Source organism: Falco naumanni, chromosome 1, assembly GCF_017639655.2.
Source record: "Falco naumanni isolate bFalNau1 chromosome 1, bFalNau1.pat, whole genome shotgun sequence".
NCBI classification, from domain to species: Eukaryota; Metazoa; Chordata; class Aves; order Falconiformes; family Falconidae; genus Falco; species Falco naumanni.
This window is the reverse complement of record NC_054054.1, coordinates 102,873,236-102,885,520: the sequence shown is the minus strand read 5'-3', so window position 1 is coordinate 102,885,520 and position 12,285 is coordinate 102,873,236. Positions and strand designations below refer to the sequence as shown.

Sequence of the window (12,285 nt, the reverse complement as noted above, 5' to 3'; positions counted from 1 at the left end):
AGGAGCAATCTGAGCAATTAAGAGTCTGAGAGACATCTTTGGATGGAAAAACTGTCAGGTTACTGTCTTTCCCAGTTGAGTTTTATTTTCCTTAGTGCTCTTGAGGTCTTTTAGTTCTTTCAAGAGACAAATCGTACTTGCAGGCTCAGCAATTATTGATGGCTTCCTGTATCAGACAGAGTATGTGAACATTTGTGTATCACTCACAAGGTACATACCACTGTCCTAAATGCATCGTTGAACATCTTACAATTAGAAGTGAAACTAAAATTCCTTACTGAAGACACCATTTTTCTAAAGCAGTTAATTTCACCAGCTCCTCAGCCGCATGTATAGAAAAGGAAAATGCTACATTTTTTTTTCTCCCTGTGTGGATTGCTCTTATTCCTGTTGGCACAGCTGATGAGGAAGGATGTGTGTGTTCAGTTCTTGTTGTATGATGGTCCTGAGGGCTTAGCGGTGAGATTGGAGGAAAGCGCATGCTGGAGTGCCTGTAGTGAGGTCGGATGAGCTGAAACATGTGCTTGTGGGCTTTGCTCCATCTGACCCAAGTGGCTGTGTTCATGGTTGTGTTCACGTGGCTGGTGATGCTGGAGCCAGAACATGAGGTGTGAAGAGCTGGGCCCCTTTCCTCCCACTCAGCGCTCCCCTTGATGGCTGTCACCACCTCCTCCGATCTGCCGGTGCAGTGCTGCTGCCATCCCTCCCCTCTCAATCTACTCACATTGAGCCGAGTTAACCTAAAATCCTGCAGATAGATGGGGTTCTTTTGCTAGTTTTGCCTGGCTCGCTGACTCTGGACCAATTGCACCCATGGTCACGCTGGCAGATAGGAGCAGGGTCAACCAACTGATGTGTGCAGGCATTGCTCACAGCTCAGCACCAAGCCCCAGCAAACCAGAATTAAATGAGCTCTTTCTTGTCTGGGCTGCCTTGCACAGGGGGGACGCTGATCACTTGGTGACTCCTTTCCTGAGAGGCTGGTTGGGTATCACAGCAGGGCATCCCAGGCACCATTAGCTGTAGAGGTACCAGTGGCAGACAGCTTTGGTTGAGGAAAAGAGGAGATTTTCCTGAGACAGCTTTGTGATGAGTAGGCATTTTGTGTTCTATAGATTTCTAAGTGTATTTTGAATGGTGGGACTTGCTGGGACTGCGTGATCCTGGCTCAGATTCAGTTTGATACCTCAGAGGTGAATTGATGGTTTGTATTTTACATTCATACAGGGCCCAAATCATCCTTCTGGCTGTGGCTGATTTAAATAATGGCTGTTTCTGCAGCAGGAAAGGGCAAAACTGGTTCTCATGCACTTCCCTTTCTAAGAAGAGATCAGGCTGAGCAAGCGGCACATATGGTGGTAATAGTCTTGGAGCAGGAGTTTTAGAGTTATTCGTAACAGTTGAGCATGTAATTGTGCATGATGCAGCAGAAACATTTCTCTTCTTGTGATTGAAAGGCATTTGCTTTTGACTGGTGTGTAACTGTTCTACCTGGGAATGTCTGGGGGCTGTGGATCTGAAACATTTCAGGCAGGAGTGCTTATCAGTCACATCTGAAAACACCAGAGCAAAGTGGCCTCGTGACAAACACAAGCAGGGCAAATAACCTTTACAAGACAGTTTTATAGAGCAGGATAAACAACAGGGGCTGGAACCTCAGCTGTAGTAAACTATTCTGTCTGTGCTGATGCTGCCAGTTGAGGTGCTGATCCACTGAGATCTATAGAAACATCACGCAGGAGCTGTTACGAGCGGGCCTGGGAGCTGGGTTTCCAGTGTGGTTGGGACATCGATGGCATCTGCCTCTGTGCATGGGAGCTGGTGAGAAATGCTTCCTCCCCACAAACCTCTCTTTATCTAGAACCGCTGTGGAGCAGGCAAAGCAGGTGAGCTTGGGCACTGCGCAAGGGATGCTGCCAGCGGCTGTTTGCCATCACTGCAAACCCAGGGGCTGCTTCTTCCCTGGAATTCTCCCCTTGGACCAAATATTGACCAGCAGGCTGGGAGTACCCACTCTTGTGGGTCAGTGGGACAAAAGCATCTGAAAGGGCTGTGCAGTGCACTTGGGAACGATGGCATGGTCCTAGTGGGCAGCAGACTGCAGACGCAGTGAGTCCTTAACTTGTACACCTTGTCCATCCTCCCAGTATAACACTCGAGATCTGAGTTGGTGTAGGGGGCAAATTACCTTCAGCTGAGCTCAGATTTCAGCCACAGAGGGAACCTATGTTGCTCCTTTTACCAGGCTTGTATTCGGGTGAGGAGTCTAGTCCACAGAGCTGCTGCTGCTTCAAGACTTTTAGCTGTGTGAAATTCACTTTGGAAGAGTAATATCATTAAAAAGAGAAGCTGGCTGGATCTCCTAAATTAAGCAATTACTCTTAGACACAGCCCTCTCTGTGAAGTAGTTGGAAGTTCATCCTCAGGCTGAGATGGAAGGTGGTTTAACAAGGTTTTTTACAAAGTGTAGGTGGATACATTTCTGAAGCATGTCTATATAAACCTTCTGTAAAGGCTGCACAGAGGTTAAGCAGATAGATAACTTTATAGAAGCTGAGTAATCACACTATTACTCTATATAATCTTGCTGGAAAGCATATTTTTCTACAGAGCAATGATACAGAAGATATTTGTGTGTAGTGATTACAGCAGCAGAAATCAATTGCACACAGCAAATAATTTGTTAGCACAGGGATGCACATTATATCATCAATAAAGGGATTATTTTGTTGAACTATAATGGGGGTGAGAGGAAAGCAAACTTCACACTGGTATAACTAGTCCAGTCGTAATATTGGCAACAAACACACCTAGTATGCATATGTCCCTCTGAAGATTAATATGGTCTTGTGAGGTTTCCTTAATACCCACTAGCTCTGTATGTTCTTTGCATCTTCAGTATATGCCACAAGTATCTACTCATTAGCTCCCTAAAAAATAATACTTAACCTGATTTTAAGGAATAGAATCGAGTACACCACTACAAAAGAAAAAATGATCACCCTAATGTTACTGATACCTTCTGTTAAGATACAGGTAGGGTAATCGGTTTCTTTTTTCTGTTCATTAGGAGCCCTGTCATCTTGGATTAGATATTCCCAAAGGCAGGCACGGTCCTTTATCCTTCGCTGGGATGGGGCCCTGGAGGTGCTAAATCTCAGCTGAGCTTTTCTTACACAAATCCTACTCCCTCACTGCACGTACGCTGTGCTATGACAGTCACAAATCACCATGGAGGAGAAGCCTCCCCAACACCTGTGAGGTGGGTCGGTTTAATTATCCTCACTGCAGAGTGGATTTTCCAAGTGTGCTACTGATGGCACATGCTCAAGGTCACCTGAAGAGAGCATGACTGCTTGGCTGAGAAACAGATGTTAGGCTCTGCCTCTGCTCCCAGCTCCTCATTAGCCACCCATCCCCACACCTCTTCTGAGCTGCAGGAGAAAATCCCTCCTTGAATCCCTCCAAAAGGTGTCCATAAAAGGTGCTTGCAGCTCCCTGGTGCTGAGGGGACTGGCTGGTGCATGGAGCTCCTTCATGGAGAAGGTGTGATATCTTCTCCTACAGAGTCCCTTTGGCCAGGGCCAACTCCAGCATGATGCTCTGCAGGGACTGGGAGTGCTGAAGGCTGAGATCTGTCTTGCTACAAATCCTACACACTAGGTAGGAATGACTACTTACTCCAGGTTTGAGGGTATTTTTGAGTTTAAAATGACCACTTTGGAGGAGAGCCAGAAAATGAGGAGGCAGCTGAAAAGGCAAGTTGGCCATCAGCAGGGGAAAATAATCCCTCCTGATTCCTGCAGGTAGCTAGAAGTCCCAAAGCGTGGGATTAATGTCTATGTAAGTAAGGTGTAAACACACTCAGTGGCAGTAGAATGCCTGAATTCCTTTAGCCCTCTTACAAATCCAACCTGTTCTGGAAGGATTCAATTATTTCTGAGATCTCACCTTAGCTAGGGATTAAGTGACACCAAGATCAGGAAACCTATTATATTTGAATCTGTGTATGTACTTGCTGGGCTGTTTTTGCTGCAGGCGGCATAAGGAAGATGCAAAGCCTTAATACATTAGCTGTCGGGGTTACCATGAGGCCCATTCAGTTTTTATAGCCAGTCACCGGTCCCTTTAGATTCTGCTGAAGCAGCTGGAAGTTGTAGTTTCTTGGCCAAGAAAAAAAGGGAATGTGACACATCCCAGCATGTACAGGGAACTGGAAGAGTAACGAAAAATATCTGATGTTGCCTTGCGTTGTATGGAGATGTTTGCTGCAAGCTCATCAATTATCTTCAGGATCAGTCAGAAGATACTGCTAATTCCTTGGCCCATTTCTGTGACGGTTGACGAAAAAAGCCCGATTGTCAAGGCTGGTCTGGGAACTGTTCTGCTTCTGATGTCCTGCACTGTGCCTCCCCCCATCGTGGGCATGTCAAAACCTGAGGACGAGTCCCCCCAGTTGCGGAGTGTGTGACGTGGGGTGGGAAGTCAGGAGAGTGGTAACAGCAAAGTCTCTGACCTAAACATAAGGAAAGGGAAAATAGCAGCTGAGTTATTACTGAAAACAGAAACACATGTAAATTCTACCTCGGCTGGCCTATGCTGGGTAGCTTCCAGACATTTAATTGGCTAAGACAGATATATAGCGCTATCACTATCTGCTGGGGACCCATATAAATCGTCAGTGATGGTTTCTTTTGCCATTTCGTGTAGCCATGTTTGGTGGCTTGAGTGTTACAGAAAGGAAGCAAAAATACAACTCATCCTGTCGAGAGCTGCTCTGTATTGTAATTGCCGTATCTATAAGGAGTGTCAGGGTTGGATTATTGGAGATGTCAGAAACAAAATGGGAGAGATTAAACAGCCACAAAGAGCTGCAAAATGAGGAGGTAATTGCACTTCATGAGAGTGCAAAGATAACACCGGGAATGTAGATCTCAACCAGCGGTGTATGGAGCTGAGGGTGCATGCTTTGTGTCTCCTAGTCTGTAAGTGCGCTCCTGGCAGCTCGCTGCGCTGCCTGGCCTGGGGGAGCTGCGTGCTCAGCGAGCACGGCCCTGCTGAACGTGCCAAGGAAGACACTGTGCTCCTCTTGCAAGAGCCGGCACGGAAGAAAGGTGAACTCTGCTGCGTCACGAATGCACTTCAGCAGCAGCGTGGTACCCAGCCTTTTAAATGAAGAAAACCGCTCCCTGCTGAATACTAAAGCAGAGAAGATGCACAGGTGATTCTGCAAGGAAGGGTTTGGACAGGCACAGTACCTCCAGATGTAATGGCAAGTGTGCTGCCTGGTGTGCCATGCTACACCCCTCGGCACGGGGCCGGTTCTGGGCTTATCCACCAGTTTCATCAGCCTCTCAAATGCTGCACCAGATGAACCAACCTGAGCTAAATGAGGTCGGGAGGAAGCCATAAGATCTTTGAGGAGAGAGGCAGAGCATGAGCTTTTTGTCTTCCTGCAGATGCCAGCTACCATCCATAAACCACTCAGGCAGCAGGAGAGCTCTTCTGGCTGTCATTTATCTGCGGTTGCTTCTCATTACTGAAAGCCTCTATCTGCAGAAAGGCTTCTGAACACCGCTGTACTGATACTGGACAGATGTATTTGTTTTGTCTCAGCTCCTGTTTTCTCCATTGTGTCTGCATGGCACTTTGGGGGGATCTCTAGACAGGCTGCAGAGCAAGGCTCGCGGCCTGTGCAGAGCTGCCTGTGCAGCCAGAGGATGTCTGTAATGACTTATCTACTGCAAGGGGCCATTTAATGTCCCTTTATAACTGATGGAGAAAAACAAGCCCCTCCAGGGTTCAGGTTACTCTGTGGCTGTAAGGTGAGTTGAACTGCCCTGTGAGGCTTCCCTGGGCTCTGCTGGCTGTGAAGGGAGCCAAAGCGTCTCACTTGCACTTCAATAACTACGAGCAGTGAGATGAATTTGACCCTAGTGTATGCCAAGCTGTACGATGGAGTTGTTGAGCGATCTCTACTTTAGCAAACCAGACAGTGCAGCTGCCCTCCCAATTCCTATGTGAACCACCTGCTAGCCCTTTAAGGAGCTGCTCCCAGGACCATTCTCTAAGAGTTATATAGGCTTACTCTTCTCCCTGTCTGAGATAAACCACTTTTTCTGTTTAGCGTTTGGTCCTGTTATTGTGATACTTGAGCCCTTGAGCATTAGTCTCCAGTGAAGCCGCTTGTGTGATGCTGCAGCAAGGTTGAGGGGTGGCATCATCTCTGCTGTCCTGGTAAGGAGGTGGGAGTAGCCTCCAGGTCAGGAGTAAAAGTGTGAACAAGGGAATTCAGGCATTTGATAATCACTGAAATCATCTTTCCTGTAAGAAGTCAGGGACTATGTGACATGGCAAAAGTCAAACAGAGAATACAGAGCAAAGGAAGGTCTTGCTCCTCCCTGTAAAGAGTTAGCAGAGTCAGCGTGACCTGGTCTCCTGCTTGGCCGTGCTGTGCACTTGGGTACTGCCAAGCCAAAGATGAACTTTGGTGTGTCTCTTCTCACGGAGCACAGGTGTAAGAGTTGGAGTGGAGCAAATGGCTATTTCTAGCAGCCTACCATCTTGCTTTCCTCTGAAAGTTTAAGGGAGGTTTTTTTCTTTCCCTGGAGGAAAGAGGACAGCATGGCTTTTCTACACGTGGAGGAGGATGTGCACTGTCTTTATGAAATATAGTTTGTTTGTTTGTTTGTTTTCCCAGGAAGCTTTGTGTTTGATGGAGTAGAAGTGTGTTACTTCAGGTGAGATTGTTTACTGGCAGTTAATTGGTATCTGCCTGGGTCCAATAACTGCCTTTTCATGGTGTCTGATTAACTGTTAACGTAAACTCAGGATACCTCCCCTGGCATAAGTAGAATGGGCTAACTGAGGATCCAGCCCAATTAGTGTAAGTGGCATGGGTTCTCCTTTGCATCACTGTTCAAATCCTGTAGAGTTGAGCTTTGCAGGAGAGCAGGAATTTGGCCACACGCCTTTCCTGTGTTGTCAATTTGAACGAATTGATGTTTGATGTACGTAGGTAGCACTACCAAGTCAGCTGAAGTGGACAAAGGTTAAGTGTGCACTGCAGGCAATTATCCATTAGTTTAAAAGCTCCTTCGTATAATATTTACACATTGAAATGCCAAAAATACTGGACACGATGACAGCTTTTGCAACACTGTATAATTCATACATTATAGCTCTGCTTTTCATGTTTAATATTTCAGAAATAATGGAACACATTTCATCAAGAAATGCAACATGTGAAATAAGTGGGTATAAATAAACACTGAACTGAAGCAGAGGTCTCCATTCCTTGCTATGAATCTCTCCATAACTTTATAAATGTTCTGGGATATGTGATGGAAGAAAGTCTTTGAAATGGTAAGCCTGAGATGACTTGTTGGTAGAATTCTCTGCAGCTCACATGGAGAGGTGAAATCATGTTCCCATGAGAGGGACAGTGTTGCCCGTATGCTGCTGTGACAGCAGCATTTCTCCTGCAATCTCTAGTGTCTTCAGTGACTTCCCTGTCAGCGATGTCTTGTAGTACCTAGAAAATCCAATTTACGGTTGAAAGGATTAATAACTGGCTATTATCACACATTACCTGAGAAAATAAGTCTGTCTTGTGTGTATTAAACGAGTGATTCTTGGGCATCAGTGTGCTTGGTGCTTGTGAAACGCTCCTTGAGGAGTCATTGGTGCTTGTGGTCAATATGGTATCTTCCAGCAGAGGCAGTAATTTGGGACACAGCGACCTAGAAGACCATACGTTCAGGTGCTCCTCACCTTCAGAAGCTCTGAGTCTTTGGGACTTTAACCTCCACCTGCAATTTCCTCGAAACAGTTGTTTACAACGTCAGGATGATATTGCAAAGGTTCATCGTCATCTCACGTCTTGATCCGTGGACAGACTTGGGGGGGAGGAATCCAAATTTTAAATGTACGCATCTCTAAATCCTCCTTAGAGCTGTGGGCTTGTGCTTGGCTGATTTATCTTACTTTGAATGTGTCCTAGTTGCCTTAAGAACCACTGTTGAAACATTTGAATAATCGTAACAGTTCAGGAGGCCCAGCTTCATGAACAAGGAAGGCAAGAAAGGCGTGCTAAGGCCAGGTCACGGGGCCACCTGGGACCTGCACGTCCTACCCCACTGCCATGGTGTAGCTGTTGGGACAGTTGTCATCTCAGGTGGGATTCACCTTCTCTAACCTAGAAGTCTGATACTGGTATTTCTCATTAAAGCTCAGTCCTGAAGTTATCTGAGCACATTGGAATATCAGATTTCACTTCTCCCTGCAAAAGTAGTAGTTTGCATGAAGAAGTTGCAAATAGTAAATCCTAAAGGGTCAGGAAACACCACAAAAATGTAGTAATTCTGGGAATGTTTATTTAAATCACGTCTGCTCTTCAAGCCAGTTTCAGGACTGTTGGGGACTGTGGGGCTCGGTAATGCTGCAGTCAGAAATTGTGGATGCTGAGGCTTATTTTCACCACTCTGGGAGTATAAAAAAAAGGGTAGTCTAAGTGAGAATTAGCTTTTCCAGGCTTTAATAGCTCTCAGTGTATTTGCTGTCTATCTATGATCCTTCCATAATCTTTGGAAAGTTAAGGACCCTGATAAAATACCCAGTGAAATCAATGCGTTGTTTGTACACCTCTCCGGGCACTGGGTGAGATCCAACCTAAATACCCAATCTGCATTTTCATGAGTCATTGCAGGAGCAGGGAACATACCAAGACAGGTATAATTTTCAGTTTCAGTGTGAATTTTGCTGCCTCCACTCTGACTCTAGCCCAGTCGATCTACGTTTCCATTACGGACAACGTTGATCTGATATCCCTATGGCACATTGCTCAAATTATATGCGCACAGTAGTCATAAACCATTTTCCAATGACTCAGGCCTTGATATTAAAGCATGTATGGTTCACGCATCTGCCTTATTGTAAATCTGCTGGTGCTTCCACACAGACTGCTCAAGGAGCAGGAAAGACACAGAAACATCTGTTTAGAGTTTTAAGCAGTTTGTTAGATGAATTCAGCACCTGGGTTTCCTGCGGTGAATCAGCTATGCTCTCCTCGCTATGTGTGAGGAGCGAAGAAACACAATACTCCTGGGGACCCACGCTCCTCGCTTCGTGCTGGATTGCGCTGGGAAATTCTGCCGGTGCCAGTGGGAACCACCTGTGCAAAACCTCCGAAAGTAAATAGGGGAATAGCCCCGTGAGAGGGGAAGGTTTACTCTGCTGAATGCCAATAAACCAGACTCTTATCTATGGAATTGAGCCAGCGGAGAACCTGGCCTTTTTAACTATTATGGGTTATATTGGCAGGCAGTGCCTGCAGCCTGCACGCAGTGTGCCAGGGGTCCGGCTCAGCCCGCGCCAGTCGGTGCAGCTGCTTGCACTGCTGCATGGTGCCGTCCTGTGATGGGGGGGCTGCTCCCGGGGTATCGGCAGTAGTAGTGTGCTGCTGCTACACACAGGCTGTGGTGGTGTCTGTCTTACTGCCATCCCAGTTGCCTCCATGATAGTACCCACTAATGTGCAGTAATTCTGAAAAAATCACTGTATCTGGTTAAAAGGTCCCAGTCCTGAAACAGTTTGCTTCCCAAGCCCTTTTCTCCCTTCCCCCACAGCTGAAAGGGACCTCTTTGGTCTTGGTGATCATTGCACAACCAAATGGAAATCTCATTTTGGGAGTTCCTGGCCATGCTGTGAAACCGGTATGAGGGGCTCAGCTCCGGAAAGAAGATGCAAAGCAGCTGCACGGTGACAGGTTACTTCTGTTCTGACAATCCTTTCTTTTCCTGCCTGTGTATAACATGTTAGATATGAGTCGATGTCAAGGGCTAATTTGCCACAGCGAGGAGATTTTCCATTTAAGTAAATTCATTTTTAACCTACCCAGGGAACCCAAGATCACATCCTCTCTGCCTGCTGAAAGGGTCTGGTGTATGTGGAACAGAAGAAATGGGCTCGTGAGACAAACAGTTGGGTTGCAATAACATGTTTTGTTCCTTGCTAAGTCTAGGGTCAGACTGTCTAAACAGTGTGCTAGCGCACTTGTGCAGCAACCCCGTTGTGGTTTAACCCCAGCCGGCCACTAGGCACCATGCAGCCGCTGGCTCACTCCCCTGCTTCCAATGGGGAAAAAAGGTAAAACTCGAGGGTTGAGGTAAGAACAGTTTAATAGCTGAAATAAAACAAAATAAAGAACAATAATGAAAAGGAGATAAAAAAGGGGGAGGAATAAAATCCAAAGGGAAGGGACAAAGCCCTCAAGTGATGCAGAATACGGTTGCTCACCACCATCAGCCAGCTAACTCCCCCCGGTTTATATAGTGAGGGTGATGTTCAGTGGCATGGGGTAGCCCTTTGGCTAGTTCATGTTAGCTGTCCCAGCTGTGTCCCCTCCCAATTCCCCATGTCCCTCCAGCCTTCTCGCTGTCAGGGCCTGAGAAACTGAGAAGTCCTGGACTTAGTAAAAATATGACCCAGCGACAACCAAACCCATCAGTGTGCTGTCAGCGCTGTTCTCCACCAGATCCAGAACACAACGCTGCACCAGCTACCAGAGGAAAATTAACTCCATCCCAGCCGAAACCAGGACAGACCCATGTACAGAAATACAAAACCAGAATAATTTCAGCTGTGCTTAAACATGCTGTACCTCACCCTAAAGCCAGCATACAACGAACTGGCCTGTGGAGTCACCGGGAGCCCCCAATTTTTGTCCTTTTAGGGCTGGAGTCCTTGGATCCCTTTGGGCTCATCCCTTCAGCTAGCAGCAGTGTGCAGGGGGAAGCAGGGCTGTGACCGTCCGGTGCCTGCCCACCCTGCTGCGAGCGACACGGACCTGCCGTGACCTGGGCATCGTGTGTTTTGTCTCACGTTGTTACAATAATCACTAAGCTATTTCTCTCCCTTTTCAGAGTGATTTTGATTATTATGTATAACAGCACGTGGTCTCCAGTGGATAAAAGCTTCTAATTCTATTTTATCCAACTCACAGAGCAATCTCAGCAACTGGCTGTTGCCTGTATTATTCAGTAGCAGCTATGGCATGTATTATTGCATATGATATGAAGGACTTTGTAATAAATATTTAGTGTTCCTTTAATCTGTCTGTTCTTATATCATGTTCTCCAGATAATCCCCTACTCCACCATGTACTATTTAATAATTCTTTTTCTGCCAGTCTGTTCTTCTCTTTCATACAGGCGCACGTGCCCACCTGCCCTGGGACGTGCTTTCCATCGTCTCTCTTCCTCCGCAGTCTTCAAAGTCTCAGGTTTCCATGACTGTGTTGTTAAAAGGAAGAACATTTGCTGCTTGTGTGAATTTGTGAGTAACAATAAACTGTGTTCTGCTTAGATCCCGGCCTTTGGGCGCACAATAATGACTCTTTTCCCGGGCGGAGGCCAGGAGGCAGCCAGGTCTGGCACAGCAGGCACTAGCAGGGGGCTGGTGGTGGCTCTGGCTTGCTGCTGATGGGGTTGTCTGACCCCAGTGGCTTTGTGCCTTTTCTTTCTTCTCAGCCGTTGCACGGGTGGGTTGTAGCCCTTCAGGGAAGGGGCTCTCCTGGGAGGATGAGCTTTGGGCAGCAGGGGTCTGTGGTGTGCAGGTACCGGGGAGGGCAGCTCTCCCAGGGGTCTGTCTTTGGTAGTGGCTGCTCCGCCGGGGCTGAGCTGGAGCAGAGTAGTGGAGCTGGGATCTGGGGGGTGTTTCATGCCAGGGCCAAGGGGAGGGGGACGGGGGACTGAGCACAGCGCTCTGAGCCTGCCCCACTTCAGGCGCGGTGGGCACCTGGTTGCGGTGGCTCAGGCAGGGCCACCACTTGTGTGCTTCTGCACAGCAGCCCTCTCCCAGCACACACCATCAGCTACCTCCGAGCAGCACCTTAGGGCCAGGTAAACCACAAGGTGTGTCCAGACCATCGTGGTGAACCTGCAGCTAAAAACCTGGTAATTGACCTTTTCCTTCTCTGAGTCCACATACATAACCACTGGCTTTCCGATACCTGTGGCAGTGAGGTCTGCATTTGTGACATCCCAGGGCTTCTCATTTGTGCCTTCCTTGGAGCAAAGACCACATAAAGAAGCAGGTGATCATAAATCAGGACATGGGTTTTTCTGGAGTACTCCTTCTCTAGCCGGGCCTGACTTGCAACAAGCCAGCCGTACCCATCGCACGCTTTCTCTGCTGCTGTGAATTGGGGCTGTTAAGTTACCCCCCCGCCCCCCCCAAACAGAACACGAGAGATGCGAAGGGGAATGTCACGTGAAAGGAGCAGTG

At 47.4% G+C, this 12,285-nt stretch overlaps 1 long non-coding RNA gene across 3 annotated transcripts in view; it reads left to right on the top strand.

Moving 5' to 3' along the window:
- LOC121096818 overlaps nucleotides 1–11,319 on the top strand; it is a 28,230-nt gene extending 16,911 nt beyond the window's left edge. For all 3 annotated transcript variants that reach the window (XR_005830696.1, XR_005830695.1, XR_005830693.1), the window contains one exon: nucleotides 9,627–11,319. This is a non-coding gene — a long non-coding RNA (uncharacterized LOC121096818). The remainder of the gene's footprint in view (nucleotides 1–9,626) is intronic.
- Nucleotides 11,320–12,285: the final 966 nt, after the last annotated feature.